This window comes from Nycticebus coucang, chromosome 17, assembly GCF_027406575.1.
Source record: "Nycticebus coucang isolate mNycCou1 chromosome 17, mNycCou1.pri, whole genome shotgun sequence".
In the NCBI taxonomy this organism is placed as follows: domain Eukaryota; kingdom Metazoa; phylum Chordata; class Mammalia; order Primates; family Lorisidae; genus Nycticebus; species Nycticebus coucang.
The window spans coordinates 53,089,412-53,113,126 of NC_069796.1; the positions used below are offsets into that span (position 1 = coordinate 53,089,412).

General features: G+C 40.6%; 1 long non-coding RNA gene across 1 annotated transcript; it reads left to right on the forward strand.

The window, feature by feature from the left end:
- Positions 1-625: 625 nt before the first annotated feature.
- Positions 626-22,700, forward strand: LOC128568949 (uncharacterized). Its single transcript, XR_008375250.1, has 3 exons — positions 626-700; positions 828-944; positions 22,356-22,700. It is a non-coding gene; the product is annotated as an uncharacterized LOC128568949 (long non-coding RNA).
- Positions 22,701-23,715: the final 1,015 nt, after the last annotated feature.

Consider the following 23,715-nt stretch of genomic DNA (forward strand, 5'->3'; position numbering starts at 1 on the left):
ATTCTTTCTACTATGCACAACATGGTAATGTGGCAGTTGTGGGTACCTTCTCTAGTCATTTCCCCAGGACATCCTCAGAGCCTGGTCATTAGTCATAAGTGAACAATACTAATCATTGTTGTCCATGGTCAGGCCCAGAAGAGGAGGAGGCGGCAAAGGAGTAGGACAAGTACAGGGGCAGGAAAGGGGGTAAGGACTTTTCTGGCAGCCCTCCTTCCTGTATTTTCAGAAAAAGGCAGCATCTTGACTCCTCCCAGGGCTTCATTCAGCTCCGTGATCTGCAGACATTTGCCCAGGCTTCTACCAACATCTGCCCCGGATCCCACGAGTGGGAAACAGGGAGTGGGCTGCCTGAGGAGAAACTTTAAATCTTGGGATCTTTGACATTAGGATTCTTCTCTTTTCCCTCTTTCAACAAGATAATAATATCCCAGTTGTTTTGGAAAAAAAATCTTCCTTCCTTTTCCTCTTGTTTTCTCCTCCTTTCGTCATTCCTCTTAGCCTTTGCTTCTTCCCTCCTGCATTCGTTTCCCTTCTGGTTCTGCTTCCTTTTCCTTCATTTGTTTCTAATCCTGGAATGATAGACTTTAGAGAGAACTTAAAAGTTCTGCTCATCTGCTTTATAGGTAAGAAGATTGTGGTCCAGATTGCAAAGGAGACTCACATAGTGAGTTCTTGGCTGAAGTCAAAGTGGATCTGAGTTGAGTGCTTTTCTTTATTACTCTGCTCATCTCCCCCTTTCTCTTTCTTTTGTTGCTTTTTTTTTTTTAATTTCTATTTTATTTCTTGTCCCATATTCTTTCTTATTTTCTTTTGTCTCTTCACAGACCCCATGGTAATAGATAGAAAAGCAATCAGGACTTCGGGCAGCAGAACTGAGGGGCAAGTGTGTTGTCAAGTGTACCCTGCCTCCTTTTCCTCACTGGGAAAGACTGTGATCTGGGGTGAGCCATTCAGCTTTCTTCTGCAGAGACTCTGTCTACTCCCTCCACCTATCCCACCACATCTCTGAAAGAGTTTGTATGCTATCTTTCTTCATATGAAGACTTCTACTTGGATTGGCAAAGGGACCTAAAGGGGTCCTGGGTTGGTAAGATCATTGCCTTAGTCTTTTCATCCACCAAATGGAGATGATGATAACATGGAGCACTTTCTTCATAGGGTTGCTGTAAAGATGAAATAGTTAAGACTTTTAGGGCTTGTAGAAAATTTCGTGGCATATAGTAGTTTCTTACATGTTATTTGCTATTTTTATTTTCATTGTTATTATTTTTTACTTGCTAAAATTATTAGATATAATAAGAGTATTATAGACTATTATAATAATACTCTAAATAAGTATTACTTAGAGAAATTTTTGTCTGTAAGGGGAAGGATTGAGAGTCACAGATATCATTCTAACATAAAAAGAGAATAGAAAACTATGAATCTCTCTCAAATAGATACTTATGGGCAAATGAGACAATGGATGACCTGCTCTCGGCTGTGCTCTGCCTGCTGAATGAGCCCATTTTTTGCCCAATGTGCTATCTTTCCTCCAACTATTTGAATTCAGTTTGCAGCCATGGCCATGACTCACCCTAAGAAGCTATTGGAACTTAAAGGTAAAGCTAAGCCTTGCTCAGATCTGACCCTGTTTCTGTAATTTTCATTTTCTTCAATGATAGAGTCTAAGATAGATAGTAGAGTAAACCAAAATCACTTGCATGTCATATCATGAGTCTTGCCCAATTTATGTATCATTATTTAGTTCATTTTAAATTTGATTTCTTATCTTAAATATCATCAATATTATAATGGAATTGGTAAATTCTGGTCCTCTGTAAAATAAAATTCATGATGACTAAAATAAAAGAAAATTACCCTGTATCATTGTAGTATATTTCACACACTACTAGTGAAACCCTAGATTTTAGAAAAAGAGCCCATAGTGATAGGCTATGTGTGTTCTCAGGCGTTGTCTATGCGTGTTCTCAGGCGTTGTCTATGCTGGACATTAATTTACTGTTGACCTTGGACAGGTTCCTTCCCTCTAACCTTAGTTCCTTCCTGAGAACTAACAGAATTGGGCCAGATGATTCTTTCTATTCTAACTTTTTTCTTGTTGTTAGCAGGAGGATTTTATAAAATTGTACACTGGTAGGGCTCAAGTTGCTCTGATGAGAATATGTTCCATCTATCACTTTGTTCTGAAAACTCAAATCTATAACAAAACTCTAGCTTTCCATTTTCCAATGACATTTTGCTTCTAACACGGTGACTTCAGTGGGGAAAGCAACTTCCATTTGCTCAAGAAATTCCTTTAAATACTCCAAATGGTTTCAGCTTCTAGGCTGGTTTTTACTTAGAGAAAACACAATCAAGTCAGCATTGGGTTGGAGCTCTCCAAATGTCTTTTTTCCCTACCTGGTGCAGGTTGTCTTGCAGTAAGTTAGGTTTCAAGTTTGATTGTATGCTCATGCTCTCTGACATCTTTTTCTTTTAAATGTATTTTTTATCTTTCAAAAGTAATATATATTTTTGAAAAACATTCAAGCGTTACAGAAATATTTAATGCAAGAAATAAAAGTCCTCCATCATCTCATTCTCAAGGGATAATAACTATGAACAGTTTGGGGCCCATTTTTCTAGACATTTTTTCCCCATATGAGAACACTAATACATATAAAAAATAAAAAATGGGACCCTATTATATAGATTGTTTTGCTACTTTGCTACTGTCTCCCCTTCCTTTTAATCATTCATCCTGGCAATTTTTTTACTCTTCTGCATGGAATGAGGTCGTCTGTTGATGGCACTTACTGGCCATCTGATTTTGGATGAATCATTGCTCCTCTCAGGGTTTTGTTTCCTCACCTGTAAAATGAACAGTCTTTTCCAGCCTGCTCGTCTCCTATGGTAGAAAGCTCAGGGAGATATTGGGTATGTATAAAAGTGTAGGCACGCTGGGGATGGACTCTCGTGAATTATTATTTGTCCTGTTATCCTGTTTTTTTTTTTTATTGTTGTTTTTGTTTGTTTTGTTTGGCTTATTGCACTTACCAGGCCCTAGAGTCTTAAAATTCCCCAATTTTTCTGTTTGTATGTGTCTCTAGAAGTTTAGCTTCGTGAGAGCAGAGAATGGAATTCTTCATCAATATATCTATCCCCAGAACTTAGAACAATTTCCGCAAATGGTAGGAATTAATAAATATTTTGTGGATGATGAAAGCATCTCCACTGGGAGATAATAAGGCAGAGCAGACTGGGCTGAGCCTAGTTCATAGGGTGGGCAGCTGGCCCAACCAGTGTCCTTGAGGGCAACATCCATCAGCTTGCCTATTCTATTCTGCAAGCCTTTGTCCTTTGCCTGTATCACTGTCTTGGCACTCTTTGCCACCTGATAAATTAGTCATTCTTTATGGCCCAGTTTTATTATCCTGAATTCTGGGAAATTATCTTCAACTTTAAACTGTCTCTATCTTTAGAAAGAGTTAGTCAGACTTTTATGCTCCAACAACACTTTGTGCTTATCCCACCTTACTTATAGTAAAAGTGGTTTTCTTGCCTCGTACAATTGCTATGTGTCATATGTACTGCTAACACTCCCCAGGCCTTCTCCCATTTAGTATGTATGGTAACCTGTCAGAAAGGGATAATTAACATTCCATGTCACAGATGAGAAAAACCAAGGCTTAGGAATCTTAAAAACAATCTTGCTTCAAAGCATACACCTAGCAAATGGTATAATCACAATTCTAAAATTTATCAGATTTATTTTTAAGCTGTAGTTTTAAATTGCTAGACCCTTTATAATCGAATTTAAGAATTAAGAATTATGCAGCAACATCTTGGGGTCTAGTCTCAAGTTAGGCATGAAAAAAACTGCATGGGGAGGAAAATCTTGCTCTAATCTCTGGGCTGTCCAATTCTAAGGCAGCATGGAACAGTCATCTTTTACTGAGCCTTCTCACCCCCTTTTTCAGGGTTTTTATTTTCCAAGAAATATTCAGTGATTTCCTTCAAGCCCTGTGTTTCTGGGTATGATGCAATCATTTTTCTTGACTTCTGTTAAGAGTTTTTCTTTTCTAGTAGATGTTTTAGGTCACATTGAGAACACTACCTCCCTTGAAGCCCATGATTTCTGTTTATTAAAATTATTTTGGAAGGTTTGCTTTGTCCCATGAAAGGAGCTTCTCTGCTGGCCTGTGTCATGATGGGAAGCATGTTCAATGCTTTATCTTTAATGGCTCATATGTTCTGCAAGTCCCAGACTTTGGACATGCCCTGCCAGATGACAACAAGGATAAGGCAGAACACTAACTCACTGCAGCAGCTACGGAGCCAGGGCTGAGCTGCTGCCGTATCTAGCTCATACTCTCACTGTGACTCACTGCTTGGGGAAACAGGGTCACGGTGAGACACAGCAGTGCTTTGCGGTTGATGGGCTGGAATCTTTTGGGTCCTGGGCTTCTGCCTGTTATTCATGAACCACTGGGATGAAACTATCTCTGGCGGGAAGTGGAGCAAGTTGGAAACAGTGGGAAGCACAAGGAGATGGAGCCCATATCTTCTCTTTCATCTTTCATGTGCACCAAGAAATTCATTAATTTCTAGCCTTTGAGGGTCTTATAATCCAGCAGGAAAGTTAGAAAAACCCTCAAATGCAGTAGGTCACTTTGAGCAAACTGAATGCTAAGGGTAGTGCCTACATTTCTAAGGGGAATTAGAAGGAGAGTCTGTCCCCAATGGGTGGTAGGACAGTGACAATCCAGGGATGCCTCATGGAGGAAGTGGCACTGAAGATGGGCCTTGAGGAATGGATAAGATCTCAGAGAGGTGGAGAGGAAATTACCATTCACTAAGGCAGAGATTTTCTACTGGTGTGCTGTGAGAGAATTTTATGTGTGCTTTGAAAAATTTTAAAAGATCATTGATTACATTATTTTCAAAAGAAGTTCAAAGCACAGTAAGTATAGTCTTATATTCTTTGTTTTATTCTTTTTTTGATGAATGTAATTTAAGTGTGCTGCAGAAGTTTTAACTACATGGTCAGGCATGCCATGAGATAAAAAAGGTTGAAAATCACTGCTCAGAAAAAAGTGTTTGGAATGAGACTTCATGTACCTTTCCATGAAGTTGTTATGAATAGATTTAAGATGAAGAATTGGAGGCTCAGAAAGGTTGAGTGAGCTACCAAGGCATAGCTAGGGTGTGACAGAAGCAGGATTCAAACTCAGATTTGCATGAATCAGAGCTGGCTGGTGTGCTTTTCAGGGCAGAAATGAAGGGAAGAGTTTTTCCAGATTTGTGGAGCAGATGGGGAGCAGCTTGAGTTAACTTGCAGAGATGAGACTTATGGCCATATTATTATGAACAATGAGAAATACCTTTGGACTGGAATTTCGTTTGTGTGAAGTAAAGGAGATGAACAGAGGTTTGGGCTGTATGTGGCAAGCAGAGAGTTTTGTGCCCTACTCAAACCTGGTGTTCTCAAGAGAAAGGGAGCATGACTGCAGAAATGAGCGAGATAGGTCTGTATGCACGTTGACGAGGGATTGCTGAGTGATAAATGGGGAGCTGCGGAACGTGGTGTTTAGAATAATCCCACTTGTGTAAAACAGAAGCAGCTTACTACAGTAGCATAGCAAGTCAAGGGTCTCTGAAGCCAGGCTGCTTGGATTCCAACCCACCACTGCCACTTCCAAGCTGGATGACCCTAGGAAAATTATTTTTCCTCATTTGTAACCTCATCTGTACAATCGGATGAATAATAGCATATGCTTTATAGGATTGTTCTGAGGATGACATGAATTAATACATACTCAGTTCTTGGAAAGGTGTCAGGCATATGGTAACCACTCATGTTTTTTGTTGTTATTATGTGATTAAAATCATTTGGAAGAAAGACAATCAAACTGTTAAGTAACTTGTCCTAGGAGCAAGATTTCTGTGTATTTTGGTTTTATTTTATTTTATTTATTAAATCATAACTGTATACATTGATATGATCATGGGGCATCATACACTCGCTTCATAGACCATTTGACACATTTTTATCACAGTGGTTAACATAGCCTTTCCGGCGTTATGTCAGTTACTGTGCCGAAACCTTTACATTCTACATCTACCAAGTTTCACAAATACCCCTGTAAGATGCACCACAGGTGTGATCCCACCGATCCCCCTCCCTCTACCCACCACCCCCTTTCCCACTTCCCCCTATTGTTAAGTTGTAGCTGGGTTATAGCTTTCATGTGAGAGCCCCAAAATAGTTTCATAGTAGGGCTGAGTACATTGGGTACTTTTTCTTATTCTTGAGATACTTTACTAAGAAGAATATGTTCCAGCTCCATCCATGTAAACATGAAAGAGGTAAAGTCTCCATCTTTCTTTAAGGCCGCATAGTATTCCACGGTATACATATACCACAATTTATTAATCCATTCGTGGATCGATGGGCACTTGGGCTTTTTCCATGACTTAGCTATTATGAATTGGGCTGCAATAAACATTCTGGTACAAATATCTTTGTTATGTGGTGATTTTTGGTCTTCTGGGTATATGCCCAGCAGAGGAATTACAGGATTGAATGGCAGATCTATTTTTAGATCTCTGAGTGTTCTCCATATATCTTTCCAAAAGGAATGTATTAATTTGCATTCCCACCAGCAGTGCAGAAGTGTTCCCTTTCCTCCGCATCCACGCCAACATCTCTGGTCTTGAGATTTTGTGATATAGACTAGTCTCATTGGAGTTAGATGATATCTCAAAGTAGTTTTGATTTGCATTTCTCTGATGATTAAAGATGATGAGCATTTTTTCATATGTCTGAAGGCCGTGCGCCTGTCTTCTTCAGAGAAGTTTCTCTTCAAATCCCTTGCCCAACCTGCGATGGGATCCCTTGTTTTTTTCTTGCTCATGCATTTGAGTTCTCTGTGGATTCTGGTTATTAAACCTTTGTCAGAGATATACCCTGCAAATATCTTCTCCCATTCTGAGGGCTGTCTGCTTGCTTTGCTTACTGTGTTCTTAGCTGTGCAGAAGCTTTTTAGTTTGATCAAGTCCCTGTAGTATTACTCAACCTGTTCCAAAATGTAGAAAAAGAAGGAAGACTACCCAACACGTTCTATGAAGCAAACATCACCCTGATCCCCAAACCAGGAAAAGACCCAACAAGAAAAGAAAATTATAGACCAATATCACTAATGAATATAGATGCAAAAATATTCAACAAGATCCTAACAAACAGAATCCAGCAACACATCAAACAAATTATACATCATGACCAAGTTGGTTTTATCCCAGGGTCTCAAGGCTGGTTCAATATACGTAAATCTATAAATGTAATTCAGCACATAAACAAATTAAAAAACAAAGACCATATGATTCTCTCAATTGATGCAGAAAAAGCTTTTGATAATATCCAGCATCCTTCATGATCAGAACACTCAAGAAAATTGGTCTAGAAGGGACTTTTCTTAAACTGATAGAGGCCATCTACAGCAAACCCACAGCCAATATCATATTGAATGGAGTTAAATTGGAATCATTTCCACTCAGATCGGGAACCAGACAAGGCTGCCCATTGTCTCCATTGCTTTTCAACATTGTAATGGAAGTTTTAGCCACCGCAATTAGGGAAGAAAAGGCGATCAAGGGTATCCATATAGGGTCAGAAGAGATCAAACTTTCGCTCTTCACAGATGATATGATTGTGTATCTGGAAAACACTAGGGACTCTACTACAAAACTCCTAGAAGTGATCAAGGAATACAGCAGCATCTCAGGTTACAAAATCAACATCCATAAATCGGTAGCCTTTATATACACCAACAACAGTCAACTTGAAAAAGCAGTTAAGGACTCTATCCCATTCACAGTAGTGCCAAAGAAGATGAAATATTTGGGAATTTACCTAACAAAAGACGTGAAAGATCTCTATAAAGAGAACTATGAAACTCTAAGAAAAGAAATAGCTGAAAATGTTAACAAATGGAAAAACATACCATGCTCATGGCTGGGAAGAATCAACATTATCAAAATGTCCATACTACCCAAAGCAATATATAATTTCAACGCACTCCCTATTAAAGTTCCACTGTCATATTTTAAAGATCTTGAAAAACATTACTTCATTTTATATGGAAACCTCGAATAGCCAAGACATTACTCAGAAATAAAAACAAAACAGGAGGAATCACACTACCAGACCTCAGACTTTACTACAAATCGATAGTGATCAAAACAGCATGGTATTGGCACAAAAACAGAGAAGTAGATATCTGGAACAGAATAGAGAACCAAGAGATGAATCCAGCTACTTACCGCTATTTGATTTTTGACAAGCCAATTAAAAACATTCAGTGGGGAAAAGATTCCCTATTTAACAAATGGTGCTGGGTGAACTGGCTGGCAACCTGCAGAAGACTGAAATTGGACCCACACCTTTCACCATTAACTAAGATAGACTCTCATTGGATTAAAGATTTAAACTTAAAACATGAAACTATAAAAATACTAGAGGAGAATGCAAGGAAAACCCTTGAAGAAATTGGTCTGGGTGAGTATTTCATGAGGAGAACCCCCAGGGCAATTGAAGCAGCTTCAAAAATACACTACTGTATTTTAGTTTTAAACGTATCTCCTTATGTTGTTTAATATTTTAGAAGAAACAAATATTTATAATGTAAAAAGCAAACCAAAAGAAAACAAAACAACAAACCAGCAGATATATTTCAAAATTTGGTATCAGGAACCTTTATTTCTATTGTATTCTTTTACCTACTAGCAATAGGCCTGCTAGGGACACACTGGGAGGTGTTCCTGGTGTCATTTGGAAGGCTGTTGGAAACAGGTGTCTGAGACCACATTGTCTGGGCTTTCCACAGGCCACATCAGGAGTGACCTGCTGGTTAGAAAGGAAGGTGGGTATAGTCATTGCTTCAGCTCCCCAGACTGACCCCCTCAACCCTCAATGGACTGGGTATGGTTTCCTGGTCTAGAGATGTTCTGCGGAGCCCATTGGGTCTACTTTGAGAGCTGCAAATCTGGGGCTCTGACGTGAGACCTTCAATGCTGGCGGCTGGGCACCCTTCATATGGAAGCTAAGGGAGACTGGGACACTCAATCTTGTGTGCTTCAGGGTTAGAGAGTGTGGCTACAAAAGGTCTTTGGTCTGAGTACAAGGGAACAACATTTTAAAAACTTCTGTTCCTGGGCCAGAGATTGTGCTGCTCTTCTTCCTGACCTCACAACTCAGTCAGAAATTCTTTGTTGTAGTCCTGGATAGCTCTTTTAATTGAATGATTTTGGTCATGCTCAAGGCAGGTGGGGCAAAGAAGGAAGGATGATCTGTGGCAAATCATCCTCAACAGAGCTGTAACCATTCACCTTTATGATGGGGGTGGAAGTTAGTGCAATTTCCTCCTGTGCAAAGAATGGAGATGGAAAGTTTTATCTATTTATAGATGTATGCTAACTTATTACTATCCAGAGCCACCTGCAAGAGATTAGCTCTTGATTATCTGGAGAGGTGAAGTCATTTCTTTTATCTCCCTCATCCAGTTTGGTCTCCTCCCTCCTCCTCCCTGGGGCAAAAATGGCAGCATAATGGTGAAAGGAATGTTTTCTTTAGTCACACGCAACTTTGAATCCTGGATCTGCCTCTCACTAGTTGCCTTACTTTGGGGCAAGTTACATAACTTCTTTATGCCTCAGTTTTGTCACCTACTAATTGAGGATTTAATAGTACTTACTACATCTTAGGAATTTTGTGAGCATTATGAGATGAGGCATATGTGAGCCTTATATCTTGCGTTTAATAAACATTTTCAATAACTGCTGTGATTATTATGAATGAGTTGTTGCAGTCAAGGCTGAGATGGGATGTCATGAGAGGAGGCAGAAGACCTGCCTGGAGTATCTGTTAACCTAGAAGGTGCACTTGCACTGGGCACCAGCAATTCCACTTCTTTTTCTTGGTTGTGTTTTTAAAAATGTAGGTACATTGTGATTATTGCAGCACTGACTGCAGTGGAAAAATTAGAAAATAGTGTTAAGTGTCCATCAAGAGGAGACAGCTAGAAAACAATGGCTACTAAGTGTTAGAAAAAAGCCTTTGGCTAGAAAACAATCCATGACATAAAATATTTTGCAGTGCTTAGAAGAATGAGGTAGGACTGTATGTCTCAACAGTAAGGCTTCCCAAGACAGGCTGTTCACATCCTATATGAACAAACCAAATTATAAAATTATATGGATAATATGATTCCATGAAATAATAGTATGTGAATTTTAATAGTTACCTACATGCAAATGCATGTATGTATGTGTATATGTGTGTATGTATACATATATATAAGTATATATATGATTACTATAGTAATCAAGAAGGATGAGAGCTGGAAGGTACCTGGAGGTCATTATCAAAGGGGATTTGGGGCTTGAGTCTAGTACTAGAATTTATTAAAGAGAAAATATGCATATATTGTACAATTAAAAATGATCAAGGACAGAGAAATAAATGCCTATCTAGTTAAGAGTGAGAAGAATATGGCCTGATGAGTAATTCCCAGCTTTTCTTTTCTAGGCTTCTTTTCCCCCTTGTGGCCCACCAGAAGGGGACAGCTATTAGCCTGATACCTGCACTAGCTCACTGGGGCTTTAACAGAAATAAAAATGTATATGTATTTATATATACAGGGTGGCCATAAAGTTTGTGTGCAATTTAAAATAGTGTGCAATTTGGAATTGCACACAAACTATATGGCCACCGTGTGTGTGCATGCATGTGTGTGTATGGAGAGAGAGAGAGAGAACATGATTGAGAGAGTACCAAAAAATATATACACATTTTAAGAAAGGAATAAACTGTATTAAAATTGTAATACTCAATGTATACTAACAACAAAAGATGAATGTAAATCCCATTGAATAACTCTAATAATTGCAAAAGTCAAACGTGACTTGAGGATACTTGAATATTTCCTTTTCTTAAAAAGTGTATACATATTTTTAGTACCCTCTGTGTGTATTTATGTATATATCAGTGTTGTGAGCTTGGAGCAAGGAGATCTGTATTTGAACCCAGGCTTTACTTTGAGATTGACATCATGGTTACTTACTGCTACCAAAAGGCTTTTCCTCTCCAAGTCTCAGTTTGTCAGCTGTAAAATGGGGATAGTAACCATTGTCCTGTATCTAAGTTTTTCAGGTGACTGGGCAGGTCGTATGAGATTGTGGATATGAAACACTGTAAACTGTGAAGTACTCTTGTAAGAGAGTACTGCAAATCTGCTTGGCAACTGGGGTTGCAGTGGCCTTGCCGCATTCCTCTGGAGCTGGGGAGTGTTGCAGAACTGAGTACACAGCAGCAAACACGCAGCTCTCAAAAGGCTGAAGATCATAGCAGTTACTTTATTTGGTGTATGAAGTGCAACACGCTTCATGGAAAGGCTGATGGGTGAAAGGGATATAGAAGAAGGAGGGACATGCTTCTGAGGTCAGACAGATGGTAGAATGGGGCAGCAGTTTTTGAATATCTGGGAGTCCTAAGCAAGCCTCTAGTTATGCAAGGTTGATGATAGGTACAGGAAGACTGGTGAGATTATCTTTCAAGGAAGAAACCACAGATTCTCTCCATCTAACTATCTTGATTTACCTCCTTTATCAGTCTGAACAGATGCTCATTGCTGTGTCCCTGGGGGCCAGGATTGAAGCCCCATTCCTTGAGTGCCCCCACCCTTTATTCAGCACCACACAGCCAGATTTCCCAGCTGTGTGAACGAGAGCTTTTGGTACACTAGGACTTTAGGGAGCAGGCCACCAGTTTGGGGATTAGGATGGCTCCCTGAGGAATCTTCTTGCAGTGAAAGTGTGGTAACATTTATGAGGGGGGACAGAATGTGAGAGGATTGCAGGAAGGAAAGTGCAGTGGCAGAGTTGGGGCATCTGAACTTTATGGATGGGGAATGTGTAGACTACGTGCACCTTTGGGAACTCTAACTCACTCTATAACCTTAAGGAAGTTGTTTATCCTCTTCACATCTGTAAAATAAAAGGGTTGATCCATGTCAGGTGTTCTCAATCAGAATGATTTAGAGCCTTTCTAATCAAACTCTTGGCCTCAGGAAGCACTGGCATCAGAATCACTGTTAGAAATGCAGACTCTCAGGCCTGTCCCAGACCTCCTGAATCAGAACCTGCATCTTAATGAGATCTTGGGCCATTCCTCTGTACACTGAAGATTGAAGGGCATTGGCTCAGAGGGTGTTGTTAACGTGACAGTTTTCAGGGTCCCTATCCTGAGAGATTCTATTTCAGTGGTCTGGCATGATGTTGGAAATCTATATTTTATTTAATTTGAAAACCACTTTACTGAGGTATGGTTGACATAAAATACCTGTACGTATTAAATGTGTACAACTCGATGAGTTTGGAGATAAATATACACTCATGAAACCACCAACACAATCTATGTCATCACCCCCAAAAATTTCTTCTGGCCCTCTTTATTGCTATTGTTATTTAAGAATAATGATATTTGTTGCTTTTATTTTAACAAGAGTATTCAATATAAGATCTACCCATTTAGCAAAATTTTGGAAATCTGTCTTTTTGACAAGCTGCCTCATAGCTGGGTTTGAGAACTGTTGAATTCTAGAACTGCTAAGTGTCCTTCTTGTCCCAAGATTCCACGATTCTGTTGATACTTAAGACACTAGGAAGGAAGTGTGTGATTCTCTGGGGCAAACCGGTTGAGGATGTATTTGCAAGGAAGAAAGCTAAGCCTTCTTCTCTAGGTGCCTGTGGGTTGCCCAGAATATGAGGCAAGAGCAAGCACTGCCCAGGGGCTGCTGCCCATTTCACGGCTGGGATTAATGATTGTCGTCAGCTCCCTGTTAAGACGGTAAACTAATTTAGCAACGGACACTGAAAAACCACTGAATTCAAAGGCAGAGAGTGGTAATCCAATTGCGCTGAATTAGCCCCCGGAGACTATGGACAATATCAACTTCAGAAAACCACAAAGGGATCCTTTATAAGGAGTTTCAAAAGCTCTGAGGCCTCAGCACCCCTCATAAGAGCTTGCATTACAAAGCACAGGCACTGTGTGGATAAGCCCCTCTCCCTAGCATCTCAGGGCATTGTTCCCTTCTGATGTGCTTGCTGAGTGAATTTGCTAGTTGGCTCTATGGTGTTTTCAGTTATGTGTTAGGCTTAACAGGGAGTTCGTCCAGAGCAGACGGCTGAGTTCAAGGCTGAGCAACCATCGGTCTGTACACACCATCCATGTCTGTGGCCTTGCCTGTGGACAAGGGCATTTTCTAGTGGGTCCTTTTGTTTTATTCTGTGGCCCTTCTCATTTCTTAAAATCAGGCTGTTACATAACTAAGGCGATTTCCTCTTAATTTTTTTTGTCCTATAGTGTGTATATGTGTTCATTGCCCAGTTTGTTTGTTATCCAATCTATTTTTTAAGAAAGTAAAGATCACAGTGAGTTGTGTTTATGGCAGAGAGTTTACAAAGATCAGACAGTAATTTGGGAATCAGGAAAGGAGAGAATATAGAATTGTGAAGGTTCGTCTCTGAATTGCATTTCATTTACTGTTCTGCAGCAAATGACAAACCTCAATGTACAGAATAAGGTTACATTTGTTCTACACCCCACCACCCAGGGAGCTTGATTTTCAGTCTCTGCTTGGACACCTCCACTGACATGGACCATCACTACCACTGAAGAAGCCGTTTGTACCATTTGACAGAGATTCCAGAAGGTTCTAATTTGCATTGAATCAAAATCTGTGTGGCATTAAAAAAAAAATCTGCCAATTACTCTGATTTTTTTTCTTGAAGCTATACATAGAATAAATCAAATCTAATATTTCCCAATATGGGGTCCCTGGGCACATCAGAAGTTCATGAAATAGTAATGAGGACTCAGAATCCATTTTAAACATTTCAAAGATTCCAACAAATTGCATATTTACTTCTTTTTTTTTCTTTTTGCAGTTTTTTTTTTTTGGCCGGGGCTGGGTTTGATGAATATTTACTTCTGACAAGGCTCTATGGACTAACTAAAAAGCATCACTTGTCTTTACTTTTGTTTTTTCTTAGGACAACTCAATGTGGCAACATTGCTTATTCTCCTGATATTCAATATTTGGGGCAATTATGTATGCCTTTGATTAATAAAGATGGGGAAAATAAGTTGATGATGGGGTTTGGTAACCAGATTTTTTTAAACATAGAATTTATGAGGAAAAAAGGCCAAATAGAACCACTGATAAAAAGAATAGAAATATTTGGTCTTTCTCATGCCATTTTTCAAGTCTACAAGGATGGTAATCAGGCATCCTGTTTCCTCATCACAAGAATTGAGGAAATTGACATATTTATAGAATCTGTCAATAATTGTGTCCAGGTTGGGATAACTTTCTAAGGAGAAAAGTTGCTTAGGGAGTTCCTCAATTTTTTCAGGCCTTCGAACCTGAATATACATGTGTCTTAAGGTGGCTATTTCTTGTGATAGTTGAAATATGCTGCAATAGCTGTAAGCAAACTATGCTATCATGGAAGATATTGGGAGAAGACAACGCTGAGCTGGCAGAGCTGAAAATGATTTTAGAATGATTGTTCGAACCCCTTCACCTTATAGCTGGAGAAAGTGAGGGCCTGAAAGGTCACAGAACCCTTTCAAAGTCACATCACTAGCTAAATTTTGGATCCCAGGTCTTCTGCCCTTTGGACCAAGGCCACTTTGTCGAAAGCATGCTTTAAAACCTGCATAATAGCATCAAGATGGTCAGGCAGGGAGACAATGCCTTCCATCCTAAAAATCATGCTGGCTTCTGTCAGCTGATGAAGGACATAAAGTTAACAACACCTACATAAATGTGATATTGTCACAGGATGTGCACACAGGCTGCCTGGAGGGGAGCTATGTCAGCCCTCTGAAGGAAAAAATGGTTTTTATTGTACCTTTAAAGGGAGTAGTGTCTCCCTTTTCTGCAAGGACAGGGGCTGTGGCATCCGTCCTGCAGAATGCTTAGTTTTGGACTGAACACACATGCAAATGATTTATAAGTTCCTGGTGAAGAAGTGGACAGTGTCGCTAGTGAAGCTAATGCATCCTGAGCATATATAGACCCCTGTCTTTGGTACAGATCTTATGACAGGTTAGAAAGAACTTAGAAGAGTTGGATTCAGTCATTTGAGTTGATTGAAAGAGACTTGCTACAGCCATACTGTGGGATGGCAGCAGAGCTGACTGTAGGAGCAGGGGTCTCAAATCATAGCCAACGTCTCTTTTCACTGTACCACATGGTCGCAACCTATTTCATAAGCTGATCTCAAATATAAATTTCCTGAGTATCCTCTGATAGGTCATTTCCAGTTTTGCAAATATGCAGAAGTTATGTGCTGATTCATAAATCCATTTATCAGCCTAGGGTCTCTGTTCCAACCGTCCCTCAGGAACAAAAACATGATGCTTTCTTTTATCTCTCGTAAGGTTCCTAAGCCTCCAAACGGGGTAGACTGATTGACATTTTGGTCAGTCCTAATGCAAAATTTCCCACGGGGATTTTTTTTTTTTCATAGCAAAAATCCTTGGCCCATTTTAGAAGCTCCTAGACACTTTCTACAGGTCCCAAAATGCAGCAGGTAAGATGTGAGGCAGAATACAGCTATGCCACTGGGTGGAAAAGATCAAGGTGGCCACCTGCCTCTCTTGACAAGTGTGGAGACCAGGAAACCAGAGGGGCCACCTCAAAGAAAACCTTATCTACCTTTTAAATGGATGGTTTCTCAGGACAGAGATACAGAACAATGTATTTGCCAGGTTTCTTTGATCCTGGTGTGGATAGAAATATCTTCCCTTCAAGGTTTTCATGACCTTTCTTAGCAATGAAGTGGCAAATTCAGTAAAAATTTCGGTAAAAGGAAGCATCTGCTCAGATGAGAGATGGAAGTGGCACATAAGAAAACTGGTCACTTTTTGGGAAAACACGCATGGATTAGACCTGCTTTATCTTGTCTCCCTTCCTTTATTCCCTTCTCAAGCACAAGCTAAGTTACTTTTTTATTTTACTGGGGGTACATTGTGTGTTTTATTATGGGCATTTTCTCAAGGAAGCTAGACTTTTCTCCTCATTATAATTAGTACATCAAAGCAGCTGATTAAAAATTTGGCCATTCTGTACCATGAATTTGAAAGTTTGGGCAATTTTGTTTCTGTCTCCCACCCCCAGACAGATATGTGGTAATACATGGAAATATTCTTTGATTATCGTGATGGCAGGGAGGGAGTGTTGCTGGTATCAGGGATGCTGCTAAGTATCTTACAAAGCACAGGGCAGGCCCCATCACAAAGAATTATTCAATTCAAAATGTCAGCAGTGTGGAGGGTAAGGAACATGGTTATATACATGGGGTCTTGTTTGAGTTACTCAGAAGGCAAAAGAATTTAGGGGTCATACTGGGATTATCCCAGCCAGAAACCTCGATGAGGTCTCTGGAAATCAAAGCCAAGTTCCTTTGGCTTAAAAGGTTTGAAAGAAATTTGCTTCTACCATTAAAAACAACAACAACAGCAACAAAACCTTGGCCTATTTTATACAGGTTTGGTTCTAAGGCCCCATCCCCAATTGAAAATAAGACGACAAAATTTAGGTATAAGTACTACAATGTCACCGATGGAATTTTAGAACCTCAGGCTTTTAAACTACCAGAGTAGGAACTTCAGCCAACTCACCTCCTGTTACTCATAGGGGTGAGCAGTGCATTGCTTTTTGTCTCCTGGGATCTCATGTCTCTGTTTGCAAGGCCTCAATTTCTCCTGTGTATTGGCACCGTGTGGATTTCTGCTCACTCACTTTGCTTGTTTTGTTTGTTGTGCTGTTGCTATTGCCATTTTGCTGGTTGTATGCTGATGCAGCAGCACATCTGTTATGGAGAACATTTCCTAGTCCCCAGATTTTCACAACAAGATAAGCAGCTGGCATCATTTAATCTAAGGAGTACCTGGGTGTCTGAGATGATTGGATTGGCTCTTTCCCACACAGTGCCTGTCCCTTGGGGGAGAAAGGGTTATTCATATGGAACCTCTTAGGGAGCTGCCAGCCTCCATTTACCCCCACATACATTCTAACAAGACCCCAGATTTTAATGCTTCTGTATTTTCACCTAAAATTAAAAAGAGAGAGAGTTAGAAATGAAAATACCAATTGAATAAAGACAATCTACTCACTTTACCTCCTTGTGACCTTTACCCCCCATCTCTCTGAAAAATTGTTGAGGGTATTTCCTGAGTTATTACTTGTATTATTATTTTACCTTTCAAAAATGAAAAATTTGCTCCTCAAATGAAGTAACCATTTCTGTATTTTGAAAGTGCTATGGTACCACTGCCTGTCGAGCTCTCCATGGTCATGTCTCTTCTTTCCTTATAAACACATGGGATTATCCCCCACATCCATTGTAGCTCATGTGCGCCTTCACATATGTAGGAGAAAGAGATGTAGAGAGATGTTTCCTGATAGGCCACCGCCAGTTTACTTGGAGAATTAGCATAGTGGATTCATACCCTTATCAAAATGAGTACAATGCAGACCTTTTAGACTGTCTCCCTTTTGTGAAAGACAATGTCTGTGAGAGGAAAATCAAGCATTGCATGCTGTTCATCAAGAAGAAAGGAGCAGGGGGCAGGGAGGGGGGAGAATGATGTGCTTGGTCCTATTAATTTGTTCTTTAATCTCTCTGGTTCGGTTCTATCTCCTGTAAGCCAAACAGAGAATCAATTTGCATACAAATGTTACCAAATACTCCACAACTACAGTAGTCTAGACTTCTACTAGGTATGTAAGGGAGAAGGGACCTGGTATTATTAATATGATACTTTCTGCCTGTTTGCCCAGAAAGTAGCCACATTTTGCTACATTTCACAAGGCCCTGGATGGTTTTACTTTCTTTTAATTCTTTATAACTCCTTACTTACATTCTGAGCTGTGGTCAGGAGTGTGGCCTATCAAAGAATTATTTGAACTGGAGATTAGAAACATTAGCATTGGGTATCACAGATAAAAGGGAGGGAAGGTCTTGTCTTTTCTCAAGAGAAAGACATGAAGAGAGGCTGACATTTAGAAACTTATGTTCAAAGGGGAAGTATCATTCATTTAATAAACCAGCCAATGGGTTAGTCAAACCAGCCATCCACATGTCCATATGCAGTGCACTAAAGCAAGAATTATTTGCTATTTTATTACGGGAGAGGATAACACTTGGTGGTCACTTAGTTTTAAAAATGAGCTGAAGCGGGTTTTCCAGTGACTATTAAGCCAATACCACGGTAAAACATGAGAAACAGGTATCTAAAATGAGGAAGATTAATGATCCCTGCAGGTCATGGAAGAAGAAGAATTTTTTTCAATTCATATAAATGAAATTTATCATAACCATCATTGAAGATGGCATGAAGATTCACCCATTTACAAAAGGAATATCTATTTCAATGCTTCTTGAAGAGGTGATTTTTCACTTTTCACTTATACTAACAGGAGAATGCCAATCCTGTAGGCACAATATTTTAGCCTGGGAGACAATGGAAGGGAGAACTCAGCTATTGAGTCAGTTATAGGAAATAATTAAGAAACAAAACAAACAAAAAATTGCCCATCACTTCGGGATCTGCAGCTAAAAAGGTAGAGTTAGGAAAGGTGAGTGGGGGAAAGGGAAAGAGTCAAAGTTTCAAAAGGGAAGTGTTTCCCAGTATCTGTCGCTAAATAGATCTGCTCTGCACTGAAGTTCAGGGCTTTACAAACTGAGGTCATAACACTATTGTTTCCAAGAACTAAGCCTTGGAAAAAGAAAAAAAAAAAAAAAAAAACAGAAAAGGAGAGAAAATGCAATGTTCTGGGTCCAGCGAGTTCGAGTGCAACCTTCCCAGTCGCGGGAGCTGAGATTTTCGGTACTGCGGTTAAAGAGAATGCAGCCCTAATTAAACTGAGTAACTCGTAAAGCTTCCCCTTAAAGTCCTCAGACCAGTAAGAGTCAATATGCAGGGGGTCGGTGACCAGTGGTGAGGGGTGAAGCAAGCGGAAGGACAAACAAACCGCCAGAAACAGGCCACCAGCTGCCAGAACAGCGACTGTCTCAGACCTCCACGCACCAGCCAGACACCCTGCGGGCGGAGGGATGGGGGTGGAGGAAGGGGGATGGAGGATGGAAGGACCCGATTGCAGCGGCATACAACATTCCTCTCCCCCCAAATGGTGGGCCCGCGGACAGAGTCAGCCTCTGTACTCCTGCCCCGCCTTGGCCATCAGAGCGACGTGGTCAGTAGAAAATTGCATACCTGAATAATACAATGGTCTCCCAAAGGTAGAGTCGAAGAGTATTGAAGCTGTACATTTTTCAGGTCCTTGTGCTTTGTAGTCCACGAGTTATTGGGGCAAAAATGTTTCAAATTGACACTTACAAAACCAGAGGGCGCTTTTGAAAAAATAATCCAGATGTTGAGGGGAGGCGGGGAACAGGGGCGCAGAGAGCCCCAGGGGAAATTGGAGCGAGGCGGCTGTAGATACCACGGACAGCGGTGGCTGCGATGCGTTTCAGCACCACGGAGAGCGTCCAGCCTTGCTTTTCAGGAGCGCAAGAGTATTGCTGTTTTTTAAACTCCAACGTGTCTGGTGGCTCCCTGCGGCGCTGGGGAGGCACGTTTGGGGGTGGGTATATTTCCTTTTTTTTTTTTTTTTACCCTTGTTTTTCTGTTTAAACGGCCAGCTTCATGCAAGAAAAATAAAATCTTCCGTAGAGATCAGAGCTCTGGCCTCAGACCGTTAGATTGGGCGAGCATCTTGGGTAGAGAGAACAGGGCTTTACGGCTCTGGGCCGGCCTGAGGGGGATAGGGGAGAGGGGAAAGCGGTCGACGGCGCTGCCTTCAGTAAATCTCAGAGAATGTGCCAGGCTGGCGCATCGTGATCCAGTCCCGGAATCTCGTTCCCCTGCCTCCGTTCTGGTCTGCTGTCACCTTGTGATTCCTGTTCCTCGCCGAATAAGTTATGATCGTCGCAAGAAAGGTGTCCCATTGCTCGGGGCGGAAGGCATAAGAGAGCCCAGGGCAAGTTTCAGGGGCTGCCGGGGTCCATGGCTACCCAGCGGGGCTCAGGAGCCCAAAGCTTCAGGTGCATGTCGGTGTTCTGAGCTCTCCCACCGTCCTTTGGTCAGGACTCCCTCAGATCTTCAGACTTTCTTACTGCATTAATTTAACAAACTGGTGGCATGGGGGATGGGGACGATAGCTGAGGGAGGGGGATGAGAGGAATAAAAGGGGAGAAAAAACTCCTTAGTATCTTCAAACCCTCCCACTCGAGGTGCTCATTGGCCCAGAGCTATGAAAACCAGATCTTCTCCCGTATTTGGCCAATAGCAATTTGGACTCTGGGTTGACTTTAACCCCTAGAGTGCTGGATGAGCACCTCGTCTCCCTCCACCGAACCCCAGCTTCTTTGCTGTGAGTAGTGGAACAAGGGAGGTTATGGAATTAATTTCTTCAGGTCTTTCAAAATATTGCCTTGATTTTTTAAAGAATGTAGTTGTATGTGCATAAAACATCCCGGGTCCTGGTTCAGACGTGCTTCTGAGCTCCATTTATCATTTTAAAAGGGAATTGTTGAACCAAATCTCCATTTTTTTTTTTTTATTTAAGAAGAGCTCTGAAGTTATAATATTTGGTTCTGGAAAGGAGAGGTTTTCAAAAAGAAGTCTAGTGAACAAAGGAAGACCCCTCCAGGGTCACTGCAGCAGGGAATGCAGGAGAAATTTCCTTGAGCAGTTTTCTGGGTTAAGAGGGAGCTGTCCTAGCTGGCCCCTTTTTGGGGAAAAAGAAAGATCCTTTCTTCCAACTGTACAAAGGGCAGTTTTATTCACCTTCTATAAGCTGGGGAAACTGAGCACGATAGACCCTGTGTCTTGCTCCAAATTCCTAACAGAGATAAGTTGTATGCACAGGTATCCAGCACTCCTTACTTCCATCCCATTTTCTCCCCTGCCTGTTTCCCCACCTTATTTGAGTCTTAAAACCAGCTATATGTATCACTCTAGAGCCCATCTGGGGAAGTGAAGTTAATCAGATTTTCTCTGAGCTATCATACTTTAGCAAATGAATAGACTCTGAAGGATTTTCTGGCTGATTTGAACTCACTGGGACTCCCTCCCCTCTACTGACAGAGGACAACCCTTCCCAATTCCGTAACCTTAGGAAGGACTTTCAAGTGTTTGGAGACTGGTTCTGTCTAAAATAGTTCTCAAGAGCTCAGTTCTCTTGCTAAGTCCAGGCCTCCTCAAGAACAAAGAAATCTGGAGAGCTTTGTTTACCAAACTCCAACCAGTGGGAGTTCCTCTGGCCTCCCCTGCACTGTAAGGGCACACCCCACACTATTCATTCTTTTTTTTTTTTTCCTTTTTGCGGTTTTGGCCAGGGCTGGATTTGAACCCGCCACCTCTGGCACATGGAACTGGCGCCCTACTCCTTTGAGCCACAGGTGCCACCCCACTATTACTTCTTTTATTGGCTCCTACATCCCAGAATTTCCATGATGTTCTCGAGGGTGACCAAAAAGGACATTTTTCTTTGAGGGTGGGAAGTAAAATGAATCAGTTATAAACATGTTATAGATGTATTTTTATATATGTAATCAAGAGCTAACCTTTCCATGCACAGTCACATACTCTCATTTACTTTTCATAGTCACACCTTGAGGTACATGTTATCTTTGAGCGTGTGTTTGTGTGTACATTTGTAAGTATGCTTTGGCAGAACCAGCATGGACGCTATCATGAATGTAAATTTATTTGTGATTTATGTCCTGCTTCATTCTGAAGTGAATTTGAAGTGCATATGCATATTTATACATTTGTGTTTGCAAATGGGTCTCTCTCTCCATATAGACACATATATGTCTACGCCAGTGTGTGTCATTGTGGTGCCTCAATAGGTACTGAAACAAGCTGTGAGCTAGAAATTTTGTCCCTGTCCCTCGTCTGGCCAGGAAGCACCTTCACAGTTGGATGTGGATGCAGTGTGGATAAGTTTCTTCTTTTTCTTTTTCAAGAGATGATCTCTGTGTGTGTGTTGCTGTTTGTGTGAATGGTTGCAAGGCTGTGGCCTGGGGGAGAAGATGAGCATAATTATTATTTGGGGGGCACCTGTTTTCTAACAGGCTTATTAGAAACCGTTCCTCCCCCCAGAACAGGCAGTTATTTCAGAGGTTCAGTGGGAAAATCCCTTATGGTGGTTAATCTATACTTTTTCTATACTTTTTACCTCACACCTCACCTCTTTAAGCCTAATACAGATCTTTCTGTTCTTTTGTAGATCACTATTGAAAACAAACAACTACAGGCTTGGAAGTCAGGATGTCCTTGTTTTATGTTTGTTTCATAAAGGCTGGACGCATTGGATAAATGACTGAACCTCTCTGGGCCTAAGTCAAATGGGAGTGATAATGCCACTCTTCTCACTGCAAGAAAAGACATAGAATAAATGGTATTAGGACTAATGTGATTGTAACTCATCAACTCATGCCATGAAAAAAAACCTTCATAGAATGGAATGGATTGGCTTTAGTCAATGGTCCCTTTCTTTGGTAAGTGTTCTATATAACTTGATTCCAAGTATAATTGGACACATGTTGAAATTAATTTTATTATTAGAAAAGACTTATTCTTCTATTCACTCAAGAAACATTTCTTGTGTGTTTATGGTGTGCCAGCACCTAGAATAGGTGCTTAGGGATATATCAGGGGACAAAATAGGTTAAGATCCCTATTCTAATACAGTGTATCTTTTAGGAAAGGGAGACAGAAGGTAACCAAGGTAATATACCATGGATTATACAGTTATGAGTATTAAAAAGAAAAACAGGCAGAGAGTGACATGGAGGTGCTACTTTATGTAAGGTGGTCAGATCAGGAAATGTTTCTCCTAAAAAGAAGACATTTGAGCTGATGATTGAAGAAAGTGAAGGATCCTTAGGGAGAGAATAAGAGGTTTCCAGGTGGTGGTAAAAGAAAATGCAAAAGTCTTGAGAGGGGAGTATGCTTGGAATATTCTAGAAACAGTATGAAGGCCAGTGTGCCTGGGCAGAGTGAGTGCAGGGGATAGAGACAGGAGACCAGATGAGAGATGTAGTTGGGATTAGACCGTGCACGGCCCTCAAGACATAGTGAGGACTTTGGATTTCCTGTAAGACAGGAAGCCATTGGAGGGCTTTAAATGGAGAAGTAATAAGATCTGACTCAACATTTTAACAAGTTTTGTCTGGCTTTCATATTCAAAAAAATAATGTAGGGGAGGGGACAAAATGAAAGCAGGAAGACTAGTTAGGAGGTCCTAAAAGAATACATGTGAGAATGTCTCAGAGATGGTCTTGTTCAATCCTTTATTTACAGAAAAGGAAAATTTTATGCAGAGAAATCAATTGACTTATCCCTTAGACTAGTAGCACAGCTGGGAAAAGAACACAGGAACTCTAATCATAGATGAAGGCTCTTCCACTATATTTTGCCCCATCTAAGACAAAGGATGTCCAGAAAGAAGGTCAAGGAAATCTACAACTGAAGGGATTTTACCTGTCTTATTACTAGTGTTATATATATGAGTAGTACTCATATATATACATACTCATATATATATAGTGTCTAGCACATAAGAGGTACTTTGTAAATGTTTTGTG